The 14,700-nt window shown below is 42.1% G+C and overlaps 1 pseudogene; it reads right to left on the bottom strand.

Annotated features, from left to right (window-relative positions):
* The window catches only part of LOC112219741, a 34,076-nt pseudogene extending 21,973 nt beyond the window's left edge, over positions 1–12,103 (bottom strand).
* Between the last annotated feature and the right edge of the window lie 2,597 nt (positions 12,104–14,700).

The following is a 14,700-nucleotide window of genomic DNA, read 5'->3' as shown; positions in this document are numbered from 1 at the left end:
GTTAGGTGATGCAAAAGGACAACAACCCAAAATACAGAAGTAAATCCACAGCAGAATGGCTTCAACAGAAGAAAATAAGCCTTCTGGAGTGGCCCAGTCAGTCCTGACCTCAACCCAATTGAGATGCTGTGGCATGACCTCAAGAGAGTGGTTTACACCAGACATCCCAAGAATATTGTGGAACTGAAACAGTTTAGTAAAGAGGAATGGTCCAGAATTACTCCAGACCGTTGTGCAGGTGATTAATTGTGTCAGACTACCCTAACTTTCGTCATTTCTGGTCACAACTTGCAGACTTGTTTACGTGCTGCTGTGCGTTTTGTTGCTAACCTTACTTTGCTACCTGACAACTTTACGATTTTTACTTTTTAATTATCGTTTATATTTTTAGTTTTTCCCTCGCTCTACTTTTTTTCATTCAACTTTTTCACTCCGGACGCTTTATCTGGACGTGGTTCGTCAGGACCTCCACCAGCCAAAGCTAAGTAGTAACATTAATAACATGATGCCTTCTAATTGCAGTCGCTGTACTCATAATATACAGGAGAATGATCACCTTACGGCCAGGATAGCTGTGCTGCAAGCCCAGCTTCAGACACAATCATTAGGCAAGGCCAATCAGGCCCAGAAACTAGAATATGCATATAATTGTCGGATTAGGATAGAAAACACTCTAAATTTTCCAAAACTGTGAAAATATTGTCTGTGAGTATAACAGAACTGATATTGCAGGTGAAAACCTGAGGAAAATCAAACCAGGAAGTGCTGTTTTTCCTGAAAGTTCTCTGTTCCATTGGATGCCTTGCCTCCATTTAAAGGGATATCAACCAGATTCCTTTTCCTATGGCTTCCTCAAGGTGTCAACAGTCTTTAGACATAGTTTCAGGCTTTTATTTTGAAAAATGAGTGAGAAAGATAACATCGCGTCAGTGGATAGCTGGGTGTTCGCAGAGTTTTGCTTGCGCAACAGAGTGGGGCAGCCATTGTCTCTCCCTCTCCTATTGAAAAAGCTTCAGTCCCGGTTGATATGTTATCGATTATATATTTTAAAAACAACCTGAGGATTGATTATAAAAAACGTTTGACATGTTTCTGTGGACATTACGGATACTATTTGGAATTTTCATCTGCGATGTCGTGACCGCTCAAGCCTGTGGATTTCTGTACATAACACGCCAAACAAATGGAGGTATTTTGGATATAAAATCATCTTTATGGAATAAAAGGAACATTTATTGTGTAACTGGGAGTCTCGTGAGTGCAAACATCTGAAGATCATCAAAGGTAAGCGATTTAATCTATTGCTTTTCTGGCTTTTCTGACTTTCGTGACCAATCTACTTGGCTGCTGTGTTTGTAATATTTTGTCTACTAAGAGAGATGTTCTTACATAAACGCTTGTTATGCTTTCGCCGAAAAGCTGTATTGAAATCTGAAGCCCCAGGTGGATTAACAACAGGCTAAGCTGTGTTTCGCTATATTGCACTTGTGATTTCATGAAAATTACATATTTTTAGTAATTTGATTTGAATTTGTCGCGCTGCGATTCAGCGGGTGTTGATGAAAATGAAACAGGATGGGTGCGTCAAGAAGTTTTAACTTTCACTGCTATGCGGATGACACACAGCTGTGCATTTCAATGAAACATGGTGAAGCCCCAAAATTGCCCTCATTGAAAGCCTGTGTTTCTACTTTTAAACTCACACAAACAGAGATGCTTGTTCTAGGTCCCAAGAAACAAAGAGATCTTTTATTAAATCTGACTATTAATCTTGATGGTTGTACAGTCGTCTCAAATAAAACCTTAAAGGACCTCGGCGTTACTATGGACCCTGAGCTCTCTTTTGACGAACATATCAAGACTGTTTCAAGGACAGCTTTTTTCCATCTACGTAACATTGCAAAAATCAGAAACTTTCTGTCCAAAATGATGCAGAAAAATGTATCCATATATTTGTTACTTCTAGGTTATACTACTGCAATGCTCTACTTTCCAGCTAACCGGAAAAAGCACTAAATAAACTTCAGTTAGTGACTTGAACCAAAAAAATCTGATCATATTACTCCAGTGCTAGCCTCTCTACACTGGCTTCCTGTTAAGGCAAGGGCTGATCTTACAAGGTTTTACCTGCTAACCTACAAAGATTTACATGGACTTGCTCCTACCTATCTTTACTATTTGGTCCTGCAGTACATACCTACACATACGCTACGGTCACGAGATGCAGGCCTCCTTTATTGTCCCAAGAATTTCTAAGCAAACAGCTAGAGGCAGGGCTTTCCCCTATAGAGCTCCATTTTTATGGAATGGTCTGCCTACCCATGTGAGAGACGCAGACTCTTCAGTATGATGTGTAGTCTGGCCCAGGAGTGTGAAGGTGAACGGAAAGGCACTGGAGCAACGAACCACCCTTGCTGTCTGTGCCTGGCCGGTTCCCTTATCTCCACTGGGATTCTCTGCCTCTAACCCTATTACAGGGGCTGAGTCACTGGCTTACTGGTGCACTTCCATGCCATCCCTAGGAGGGGTGCGTCACTTGAGTGGGTTGAGTCACTGACGTGATCTTCCTGTCTGGGTTGGCGCCCCCCCTTGGGTTGTGCCATGGCGGAGATCTTTGTGGGCTATACTTGGCCTTGTCTCAGGATTGTAAGTTGGTGGTTGAAGATATTCCTCTAGTGGTGTGGGAGCTGTGCTTTGGCAAAGTGGGAGGGGTTATATCCTGCCTGTTTGGCCCTGTCTGGGGGTATTGTCGGATGGGGCCACAGTCTCCCGACTACTCCTGTCTCAGCCTCCAGCATTTATGCTGCAGTAGTTTATGTGTCGGGGGGTTAGGGTCAGTCTGTTATATCTGGAGTATTTCTCCTGTCTTACCCGGTGTACTGTGTGAATTTAAGTATGTTCTATCTGATTCTCTCTTTCTTTCTCTCTTTCTCTTTCTCTTTAGGCTGGGTTTCTGTACATCACTTTGAGATATCAGCTGATGTAAGAAGGGCTATATAAATACATTTGATTTTATCCTCAACTATAGAAAACATTTTGTTGAGGTTATTGCTGCCAATGGAGGGTCAAGCAGTTATTAAATCCAAGGGTTCACATACTTTTTCCACCCTGCACTGGGAATGTTTACACGGTGTGTTCAAGAAAGACATGAAAATGTATAATTGTTTGTGTGTTATAAGTTTAAGCAGACTGTGTTTGTCTATTTTTGTGACCTAGATGAAGATCAGATCAAATTTTATGACCAATTTATGAAGAAATCCAGGTATTTCCAAAGGGTTCACATACTTTTTCTTGCCACAGTATGTATAGTGTGGACTAATAAAGTGGTTCACAGGAACTGTGCAGTAGGTCTAGGGAGATAATTGCTCCATTGGATGCCACCACCATGCCTCTTCTGAAGTTAGCGTCTGGGGCGACATGAAGGATTTAATTTTGGACCACCATGGGCTCATTAAGACATTCAAACCTTTCCTGGTTCCTGGACCCAGACCAATGCCCTGACTGCAGTGCCCTACCGCCGCCCGGAGGAACAAGGAAAAGCTTAATGAGGCACATCACCCTCGAAAGCAGTAGATATCACAGCCAGCGTGTCACTTCCGCCCGTGTCAAGTGTAATCAACATGCTGCGAACACACACACACACCCCGTCTGTAACACTTCCTGTTAATGAAGTAGATGTGGAAGGTGGGAAAGGGCAACAATGATCAGGAACTATTCATTTGCAATGGTGGCAAATTAATGTATTTTGCAACTAGGACTGAGTAATCATCAAATTTCCTCTCGCCACTATCCAAACATTGATGTACAATTGTATCAGCCTAATAATCAGTCTCTCTTTTATTTACAGAATTAATATTCAATTACAGATTCCTCTTCTATAATTCATTAGCCTATGTTCTTCTGCATACTCAGAGTGGAACCTGAGACCTATGCTTCCAGTTGCTTGAAGAGGATCCACACTCTAGAGTAGTACTTTAAAATCACCCAGACTACAAGGAGCATGAATCATTTCCTGTTCCCTCTAGGTCCTACTCATCACTGAGAGGAGAGCACCTGCAGGTGTGGAGGTGGAGGGAGAATCAGCTGCCAGTTCTGTGAAGGAATCTCCTCTGCACAGTTACAGCAATGCCTTTTAGAGATTAGTAAATCAAATGAGTAACATCTGTGTTTTAAAATGTGATAAATTCTCATTTGAAACCAAATCCTAAGTGATGCATCTTAGGCCTGGATGCATTTTCTTCAGTAGTTTTACCTCATATATATATATATATATATATATATATATATACATTCCTGAATATACTACTTTACAAAATAATGACGTGCCTCTGTTTAGTCTTCTGTATCCAGTTCATTAAGATTAGTCTTCATAAACACACACCAGAGAGGGCGTTGGTGACGGACATGAGTGGGGAGTGAACTGTTGGGCTCACCCACCACACCACAATGGTAGCCAGGGCCGAAGGTGGTCACCATCTGAGTGAAGGCTGCATTGGGGGAAGCCAGGCCCAGGCCTAAAAGGATGCCAAGACCTGAGAGGGAGAAAGGAGGGAGAGAGTTAATTAATAACTTAATAACACTACACCACACCGCATATCCAATGTCCATACTGAATAGCAGGTCTCTAAACCCCATGAGGTGTTGACATGAATTTAATGAGACCTGTGAGGCAAACTAGACTCTTTCTATTGTCTGCTAATTTTCTTAAGTGAGGACAAGAGACAGATATGATGCCATTAGCGTTTCAGCTAGGCAGCAATTGCAGCAACCAAACTGTAGTGGTGGCGACGCGCCGACCACAGCCAACCCAGAACGAGCTGCTTGGGGGAATGTGTGAACGGGGTTTACAGGGCTGCCATCTACAGTCTCCACTACCAGAGCAGGGGTCTGTGGGAAACAGCTACAGCACCACTTCAGACAGACACAGCAGGGGGAGGGAGGGCTCGTCATCTCACATTTTATTATACCTAGTTTCCTGGCACTAAGAGGCTGCTGGTGGTGGTTTATGGGATGGGGGGGGCAGGTTAGGGTGAGCTCTAATTAGGTGACCAATCCTCATTTCAAAGGAGCTCTCAGCCATTTTGCCTTTCTGGCCTCTCGCATGGTTGATCCGGTGGTCAGAAAATCAAGATGTTCCAGCAGCACCTTCCATCCTTGGCTTCATAGAGGAGAGACAGAGATACGGAACGAACTAACTCATGAAAGGACATAAAGATAAATGTGCCTGTTTGTTTATCTCAGGGTGTTTATTTACGTGTGAACCCAGTTTGTGGCTCATTTATCTGAATGTTGGGGAAGAAGGCTGTGTTCTCTGGGTCTCTTTGATCTGATTCCAGAACAGAACAGAGCAGAGAGTTACTGCCTGCCTGCCTGCCTTCTCTCTCTCTTTCTCTCTCTCTTTCGCTCTCTCTCTCTCTCTCTCTCTCTCTCTCTCTCTCTCTCTCACAGACTAACCTCTGAGCCGCCGCCTGTAACCAATAGAAATAATCTGCACAGATTTCAGTTCAGGGTAGCGTTTATGTCTAATCACGGCTGATGCTGCTCTCAGAATGGGGTTACAGCTCACCTTTCCCACATTAGTAAGCTATGCGGATGACTTGCTAGTGTTAGTAGAGAATAGAACAATGTAATGAATGTGAAAGGTAATAAAACACTAACAGGCTGCTTTAACCCCCCACGATAGTCCTGTTAACCCAGGTCAGGGTGAGCGAGAGAAAGAGAGAGAGGGAGACCACCATACAAGCTCACAGAGACTCATGACATGGTTCAGTTTAGGAGACCATTATTCTGACAGCCAGCAGTGTTGCTCTGGATCCTCTGCTTTCTGCTGTGTCAGACATTTTATTCCCCTTAAGTTATAATTAAGTAAACAACTGACTTAGATCCGGGTGGTGTTCGTTAGGGCACACCGTAGCAAAAATTGTGGAACAGAACATGAAAATGAGCATTAAGTCCAGGTAGCTTCAAATCATTTTTACATCATTTTCCTCCATTTGTTACCTCCTGAACATGACCCTGGAAGGCAATGTACGTATAAATGAATGAAGTGTCTAGGCAGTCAGTGCAGTCAGTGCTGGTGTGTCTCACCTCCAGCGTACATGCCAGCGGTGGTCAGGGTGGCCTTGACGGGGGACATGGCAGCAGCCTTCTCCTTGGCCAGCTCCTGCATGCTCTTGGGTTTGGGAGGGGCTGCCACTGTGATATTATCGGGCAGAGGAGCTGGGAAGAGGTTGTTTCCATTCTACAGCAGATAGAGAGGACAACATTGTTAGAACTACCAACAATCCCCAAAAAACTAAAGGGAGCCTATGGGTTCAAAATTCACATTTGACCAATATCTTCCAAAACAATTTCCATAAGCAAACATTGAGACCCATTTCATTTGCCAACTCCAGAGGTAGAGCAAGTAAATTCATCATAGATTCCCTGATTAACCAGTCTTCCCTCGTTGTGCAAGTTTTTTTTATTTTACCTTTATTTAACTAGGAAAATCAGTTAAGAACCAACTCTTATTTTCAATGACAGCCTAGGAACAGTGGGTTAACTGCCTGGTTCAGGAGCAGAATGACAGGTTTGTACCTTGTCAGCTTGGGGATTCGAATTCGCAAACTTTCGGTTACTAGTCCAACTCTTTAACCACTAGGCTACCCTGCCGCTCCTGCCGCTAATAACAGATGTAACCAAACCCAGCTGCTTCACATCACCTGCATGACAACGGATCCTCTGATGATGTGGTCCATAGTGCCATAGTTAAACTGCTCCTTGACCTCATAGTGGATGTTCTCAGTGGAAGGGCTGATTGCACGGATGAGTCCGGTCAGGTTGTTGGAGTACAGGGTGCTGGACTGGGTAGGCATGCGGCTGGGCAGGTCAGCAAAGCCTATGTGGGTCACACCCTAAAAATAACAGAAGCAGCTATTTTCCTGAAAGACAAATTGTGGATTCTTCTCTCATCAACCTTTGAGAAAAGGATTTACACTATTTTAGTAGGTAGCCTTGCGGTACCAGGTCTATGCAATCCAAATGATACGGACATAAGCAGGTTCACCACGGTGTCAAAAGAGAAACAAATGATGAAACTGAAGATGAGAATAATAATAGATTGTCTTGACTGACCTTGTGTACAGAGAGTTCTCCAGGCACGGTCCACCACCACAGAGCCATCCTTCATGCTCTCCACCATGTTCTTGGTGATCAGGATAGGAGCCTTGCGACCTGAGGACACAGCACCATGTTCAGAGAGGTCAACACGATGTTGAATAAGCTTCTTGTCTGCAGTGCCAGCAGGGTGCTCAATCAGCACAGCAGTTTGTCTACTTTTAGTCAGCATTTTGTACAACAATGTCTTAAAGTCTAGATTTAAAGACAATTAATCAAACCCTGGCAAATAAACAAATTGCAATTTGTTGATCTCGGTTTATGCTAGGCAATGTTTTCGGGTTCTTTCTGAAGTTTAAACTAGCTTCAAAGTAAACGGATGTCATGAAGACACAGAGAAACTCTTCCAAGGTCAAGTTGAACTGGTCAGAATATGACACAGCAGTACTGATCAGGCCAGGGTAGGCTTGTGTAGACCAGACCAAAGGAGTCAGCCACTCCACCTGTGTTGTGTTCGAGACCACCTAAAGCGAGACCGATTCAAGACCGGGAGGGAGACGAGGGGTCCAAGACAAGACCAAGACCAGAAAAATGAGAGTCCAATTCAAGACCATGACAAGACCATGAATGTAATTGTCAAATCACCACCATAATAATAAAAAAAAGTCCAGTATTTCTGTGTTCCTATTTCAGAACATATGGATTCTTTAGACATTCAGAATAGTAAATAATGGATGTTGAGGGAAAATAGAGACACTCTACAAATGATTACTAACCCAAACACAGTGGGGAACAATGTGGGCTTACTATGCCTTCAGAGAAAGGCTAAGGATTTATAAAATAATAATATTATTATTTTCAACGATGTTCCGATTTTATGTCTTCAGTTGAAGAAAAAAAATATCCCAAAAATAACCAATCAGGATTTTTCTTTGGTGGACTCTGGGGAGATAAATCCAGCTAGCTAGCTAAGTCAGCCATTGGCTAGGCTATTAGACGCTTGATATAAAAGCATCTGCCAATCAATTGATTTAACTTGGAAGGTTCTTTGAGCAAAGCCTTTAGAAATGCTCATGCAAACACTACATTATGACTGAAATTGCTGAAAAGCGCTTCGCAAATAAGACTACATACAAAACCTTTTCAATACCTGGTTTGCATACCCATTGTTGCCTCAGTTAGCATTTACTGGTAGATATACATTGAAACGTCTTTCCTATCGATGCCATTCTTCTGTGAGCTGCTCCATGCGACAACCAGTTGAGAGTGCACTGGTATTACGGTTGCTGTCCTTTCAGCATCACAAGCCTGTCACACACAGAAGGCCCAATAGGCTCCGCACTGCGCAAATCTGTCTATAATAGACATAAATACTGTTACAATTTCCCCCCCCGTCTCTCCTTACTAATGGTGAACCTGCAACTTCCTCAACATTTCCCCCACTCTTCCCTACAAGCGAGTCAAGGAAATTCAGACAAAGTTTGAGGATATTTTTCAAGGAAAGTAAATTAAAGTAAAGTTACGAGAAAAGTAGGAATCCCAGGTTTCAATAGGCCATAAGATGAATATTTCAAGAAAGGAGTGTATTATGTTTTTTGCACTGAATGAATAGAAACAGATAATTATGTGTTTTTTACTCCGCTGGTCTTGGCTGGTCTGGAGAAGAAATTACGAGTCCTCACTGTCCTCACTGTCCGAGACCGAGTCAAGAACGAGTAAAAATGTATCCGACACAGAGACACTCAATATGTGGTCTCGAGTACTGCATCACTGCTCCCCACCTAACAGAACCTGTAGTGCTAGTTATCCTGTCCCCTATACATGTCCTAGACATGGGACCATTACACAACATCAATGACTTTGACACCACATGCCATGTCAGTGGAAAGGAAAATGTCATTCACAACTACAGCTGCATATCTTATCAAGGCCGTCTACCAATGTAAACAATGCATGACAAGAGAGAGTGCCTTCAGAAAGTATTCACACCACTTGACTTTTTCAACATTTTGTTATGTTACAAAGTGGGATTAAAAATGTGTCTTCTTTTTTTGTCAATGATCTACACACAAAGTTGTAATGGCTTGGCATTCTAAAATATGTCGCATAAGGCTTACTTTATTATTACATCTTTTTTATTATTTTCACTGCTTTAGCGATTGTGTACACAGACGTTTCGGCTTTACAGCCATCCAGGTACAATTTTGTTTAATTCAAAACAGCACTTGTACAGAACAACTGATGAGCAGCAGGTGCTTCCAATCAGGTTTGCCACTCCTCTGCCAGTCAGGGATGTGGCTTTTCTGGTCTACCTGTACACAAATGAGTTACAAAGAAATACAGAATTGTAGGGTATGGGAGCGGGCACGAAAGGCAACTCACAAATCAACTGCCCCAGGTGTCCTCTCACCTAAATACATGACATCGATTAATGAGATAGCCCACCACAAATTTAAAAAAATGTCTGAATTTGTGGGTTTTACGCATCAGCAAGCTTCTGGGAGAGTACGGTGGTTCTCTTTTGATTAGTCAACAATCTAAACAAAATACTCTAATGTCAAAGCAGAATAGAAATTCAAAACATGTTAGATTCACCTTTGGCAGCGATTACGGCTGTGAGTCTTTCTGGGTAAGTCACTAAGAGCTTTCCACACCTGGATTGTGCAACATTTGTCCAGTATTCTTTTCAAAATTCTTCAAGCTCTGTCAAATTGGTTGTTGATAATTGCTAGACACTCATTTTCAGGTTTTGCCATAGATTGTCAAACAGATTTAAGTCAAAACTAACTTAGGCTACTATGGAACATTCACTGTTTTCTTGGTAAGCAACTCGGGTGTAGATTTAGCCTTGTGTTTTAGGTTATTGTCCTGCTGAAAGGTGAATTAATCTCCCAGTGTCTGGTGGGAACCAGGTTTTTCTCTAGGATTTCCATTCTGTTATTTTTTTAATCCTGAAACTCCCCAGTCGATTTACAAGCACACTCATAAAACTGAATTGCTTTTAGAGGTCGACCGATTAATCGGAATGGCCGATTAATTAGGGCCGATTTCAAGTTTTCATAACAATCGGAAATCGGTATTTTTGGGCGCCGATTATTTTTTGCAATTTTTTTATGTATTTTTATACCTTTTATTTAACTAGGCAAGTCAGTTAAGAATACATTCTTATTTTCAATGACGGCCTAGGAACTGTGGGTTAACTGCCTTGTTCAGGGGCAGAACGACAGATTTATACCTTGTCAGCTCAGGGGTTCCAATCTTGCAACCGCACAGTTAACTCATCCAACGCTCTAACCATTGCACTCTACAAGGAGCCTGCCTGTTACGCAAATGTAGTAGAAGCCAAGGTAAATTGCTAGCTAGCATTAAACTTATCTTATAAAAAACAATCAATCATAATCACTAGTTATAACTACTGATCCAGTTTAGCAGGCAATATTAACCAGGTGAAATTGTGTCATTTCTCTAGCGTTCATTGCACGCAGAGTCAAGGTATATGCAACAGTTTGGGCTGCCTGGCTCATTGCGAACTAATTTGCCAGAATTTTACGTAAATATGACATGCATTGAAGGTTGTGTAATGTAACAAGAATATTTAGACTTAGGAATGCCACCCGTTAGATAAAATACCGAAAGGTTCCGTATTTCACTGAAATAATAAACGTTTTGTTTTCGAAATGGTAGTTTCCAGATTCGATCATATTAATGACCAAAGGCTCGTATTTCTGTGTGTTATTATGTTATAATTAAGTCTGATTTGATAGAGCAGTCTGACTGAGCAGCAGCATGCCCGTAATCATTCATTCAAACAGCACTTTCGTGCGTTTTGCCAGCAGCTCTTCCCAAGCACAGCGCTGTTTATGACTTCAAGCCTCTCAGCCTAATGGCTGGTGTAACCAATGTGAAATGGCGAGCTAGTTAGCTGGGTGTGCACTAATACTGTTTCAAACGTCACTCGCTTTTAGATTTGTTGATCCATCCTTAGTTTTCTCCCATCAAAGCCATTACACTCTAACTGTTTTAAAGTAACCATTGGTTCAAAGTGAAATCTGTGAGCGGTTTCCTTCCTCTCCGGCAACTGAGTTAGGAAGGACGCCTGCATCTTTGTAGTAGCTGCTTGCATTGATACACCATCCAAATGTAATTAATAACTTCACCATGCTCAAACAGATGTCTGCTTTTTACATTTTTGTACCCATCTACCAATAGCTGCTCATCTTTGCAAGGCATTGAAAAACCTCCCTGGACTTTGTGGTTGAATCCGTGTTTGATATTCACTGTTTGACTGAGGGACGTTACAATTATCTGTATGTGTGGGGTACAGAGATGAGGAAGTAATTCAAAAATCATGTTAAACACTAAGGAAGGGAATAATACCAACTCAGACTTGAGGGGCAGAGTTAACCAGATGGATAGGGCCTAACCACTGTCTTAAGTACTACTAGGTAACTGAGCTGATGAATCCTTAATGCAGCTTAGAACCTGAGAGGATTGGACAGATAAAAGCTGATGATAGCAGTACATGCACTTCGTACGTGATTGAGGAAGAACAAAGAAGGGGTGAAATCGGGGATGACAACAAACTGGTTGCCAGTCTTTCTGCTCTCTTGCCAACTCCTTATGGCTTGACGATGACAATGGAGTAGGCCAGAACACAAACAGATCAGACTAGGAGGACAGCAGTGCAGAGGAAGACGTAAAGCAGGTCGAAGAGGACAAAGAGATACAGATTTGTCTCTATGGGAGGGGATAGCGGTAGTGAGGTGTGTGCTTGGTGGTCACTATGCATATCAGGGATGAGTGCCGTGCTGAGGAGGATGTCTACTTCCAGACATTGCTTGGCAAACAGCTTCATTTCAGCCTCAATTAACTCCTTGGACATCTCCTTAGAGTAGCCGCCTTGGCCGTCACCGGCCTCCTTAATGTCCAACTCCAGAGTCTGAGCTCCCAGCTACTTGAACTGCTCTTTGGCTGCCGCTCTGAGAAGGGGCACAGGGGACGTCATGGGGGCACTGGCAGTAGGGTGTGAGGGGCTTAATGAAAGTCCCTGATACATTCTACAGCGTCACTGCAAGAGCTTAGGCTATATCGATGATTGTTTTAAGATATCCAGGTAGTAAACTATTTGTTACACAATGGTTGGGCTGGTGAGATTTAAATCTTTGAATCTGGAGAGAAAAAAATTAAGAAACAGTGCTTTGTCCTATTATCCCACCCTTTGAACTAAATGGAAGATATCTACAGTCCTCAAGAAAATCTGCTTAAAATTCTCAATGCAGCTGCTGCCACCATCTGGAGAATTAGCTACATCACACTTTCAAATCTCATTAAAGGATTGGTTCACTATTTTTGAACCAAATCTTTACTTTTGATGCAAATGGCATGTTATGGAAGGGATTTCACTTGGTTTTGAGACACTTAGACCACCTGCAATAGACTTCCTCGTTGCTCGTTCTGCAGTATGGGAGCTTTGGAAAACATGAACAAATAGGTCATTTTAGAAGCAGCAACGCTTTCAGTGTAGTGATGTTGGTCTTTAGATGTTGTGAAAATGAAATTGACTAATTCCTAACTTTATCTGCAACGTTATATTTCATTTTGTGCAACTCGAATGGTTTCTCCAACCAGCTGTGCTGCACATTATACACAAAAAAAACAAGCACAGCTGGTAGGAGAAACCCTTTTTGCCCAGAGTGACTAAGTTGCTCTGGATAAGAGCATCTGCTTAATTACCAAAATGTAAATGTGAAAACAAACACTTGCAAAGCATACTGGGTATTATTATTACGAGCTCTGCCCCTAAACAATTACACATTTGGTCGGTCAGGACCAGACTAAATCTCATGAACAAATCATAGACATCTAGGCTGTGTTTCACAAGTTTGAACAGCACAGTACAGTACGGCACAGTTCAGTCCAGTTGAGCATAGTAGAGTACAGTATGGTACATAGACAGTAGAGTTTTATTTAGTAGAATACTGTACAGTATGATACAGTACAGTAGACTTTAACCCGTGTGTGGTGTTTGGGTCTGTGGGACCTATTTTCAATGTTTACTAAAAGAAAAATGATACAATTAATACTTTTTTTCAACCTGAGACTCGATGGCCTTGGCTCATTCTCTGTGAAGAACATGTTTTCATTGAGTGCACACTGTGCACCCCCCTACACATTTATATTACATATGTGGTGTTCGGGTCCACTGGTAATAAAAGTGTGGGAAACTGTGTGTGTAGATGAAAACTAGTAAAAATTAAACTAAAAGGTTTGCTGTGTGCCACTCTCTTCCTCCTCCCTGGGCCTGCTGTTTCAACATAGCACCAAGAACTTGTCTGACTCCCTGCCTGTCTTCCGCTTTTCTCGCACTCTTTACCCTTTGTATTGTGTGGAACTACACAATGTCTTGCGGGAACCTGCACAATGTTATTACAATACATTATTTCGCTACATTATTTCAATATAATGTAAAAAAATAATAATAATAAAAACATCTGTATTTTCCCACACTCTACCACAGCCAGGTGCAAATTGTGGGAGGGACACAAATAAATAGGTTTGCATGCGTGGCTCCTTACCACAATCAATCAGTATGGAAAAAAATCTCTGCTCAGAGGGCCTTAGAAATATTTTTTGCGGCGAGAGAAGCTAGTGTGGAAGACTGTCTCTGTCAATTCAGAGTCTGATAGGGAGTTGGAAGAAGATGATCAGATTGACCCTCAGCCAGCCCCAGGACCAGCCCGTCAGCCACCAGCTCATCAGCAGCGTGCAGGAGGAGAAATATGGATGTAAAAAATAATGTGCAATTTAATGGTCTTATTGCCCAAGGAATGAGTGGCAGCCATGCGGGGTGAATGTGATAAGGATGCAACCAGGGCCAACGTGGATGTTCTGTTCATACTGTTCATCCCAGACACCATCCATAAAATCATTCTGAACAGCTCTAATTTTAAGGGAAGGTGTGTTTTTGGAGAGAGATGGAAGGACCACTCATTTAAATACATACTTTGAGGTTCTTATCCTTGCTGGTGTTTTCAGATCCAATGGGGATTCCACAGAATCCCTGTGGGATGCAGAAACTGGCAGAGAACTTTTCCGTGCAACAGTGTCTCGGGAAAACTTCCACATTATTTCCAGGATTATCCACCATTTCCAGGATTATCCATTATCTGCAAATAAATGACATTGACCTCGGAGATGGCCAATGCAGAAGTAGGCCTATAAACTTCAATCATCAACTAGGTAAAATACATAGGCCTAAAGCCAACAAATAAAAACAGTAGAAAATATCCTGATGAAAATTCTGTTTCTTTCAATCGCATTAATCTCTCTACTCTGCCTGTCTGCCTTCCTTTCTATCTTTTTTGACCTGAGTTGTCGATAGTGATGTGCAACATTAGCTAGGTTTCCATCCAATTGGCAGCAGATTTTCATGCAAAAATTTAAAAATCCATATAAAAACATGCACATTTTTCCCCCAGATTTTTCAGGGGGTGCTGGAGCACCCTCAGCACACCTACTTCCCGCGGGTATGCATCAAAATACATGTTGCAGCTAAATTCCCATGTACTGAATAAAGAAATACAAGTGAACTGAAGGTTTTCT

This window comes from Oncorhynchus tshawytscha, linkage group LG20, assembly GCF_018296145.1.
Source record: "Oncorhynchus tshawytscha isolate Ot180627B linkage group LG20, Otsh_v2.0, whole genome shotgun sequence".
NCBI lineage: Eukaryota > Metazoa > Chordata > Actinopteri > Salmoniformes > Salmonidae > Oncorhynchus > Oncorhynchus tshawytscha.
Note: the sequence above shows the minus strand (reverse complement) of the source record. Positions and strands in the feature narration are given on the sequence as shown.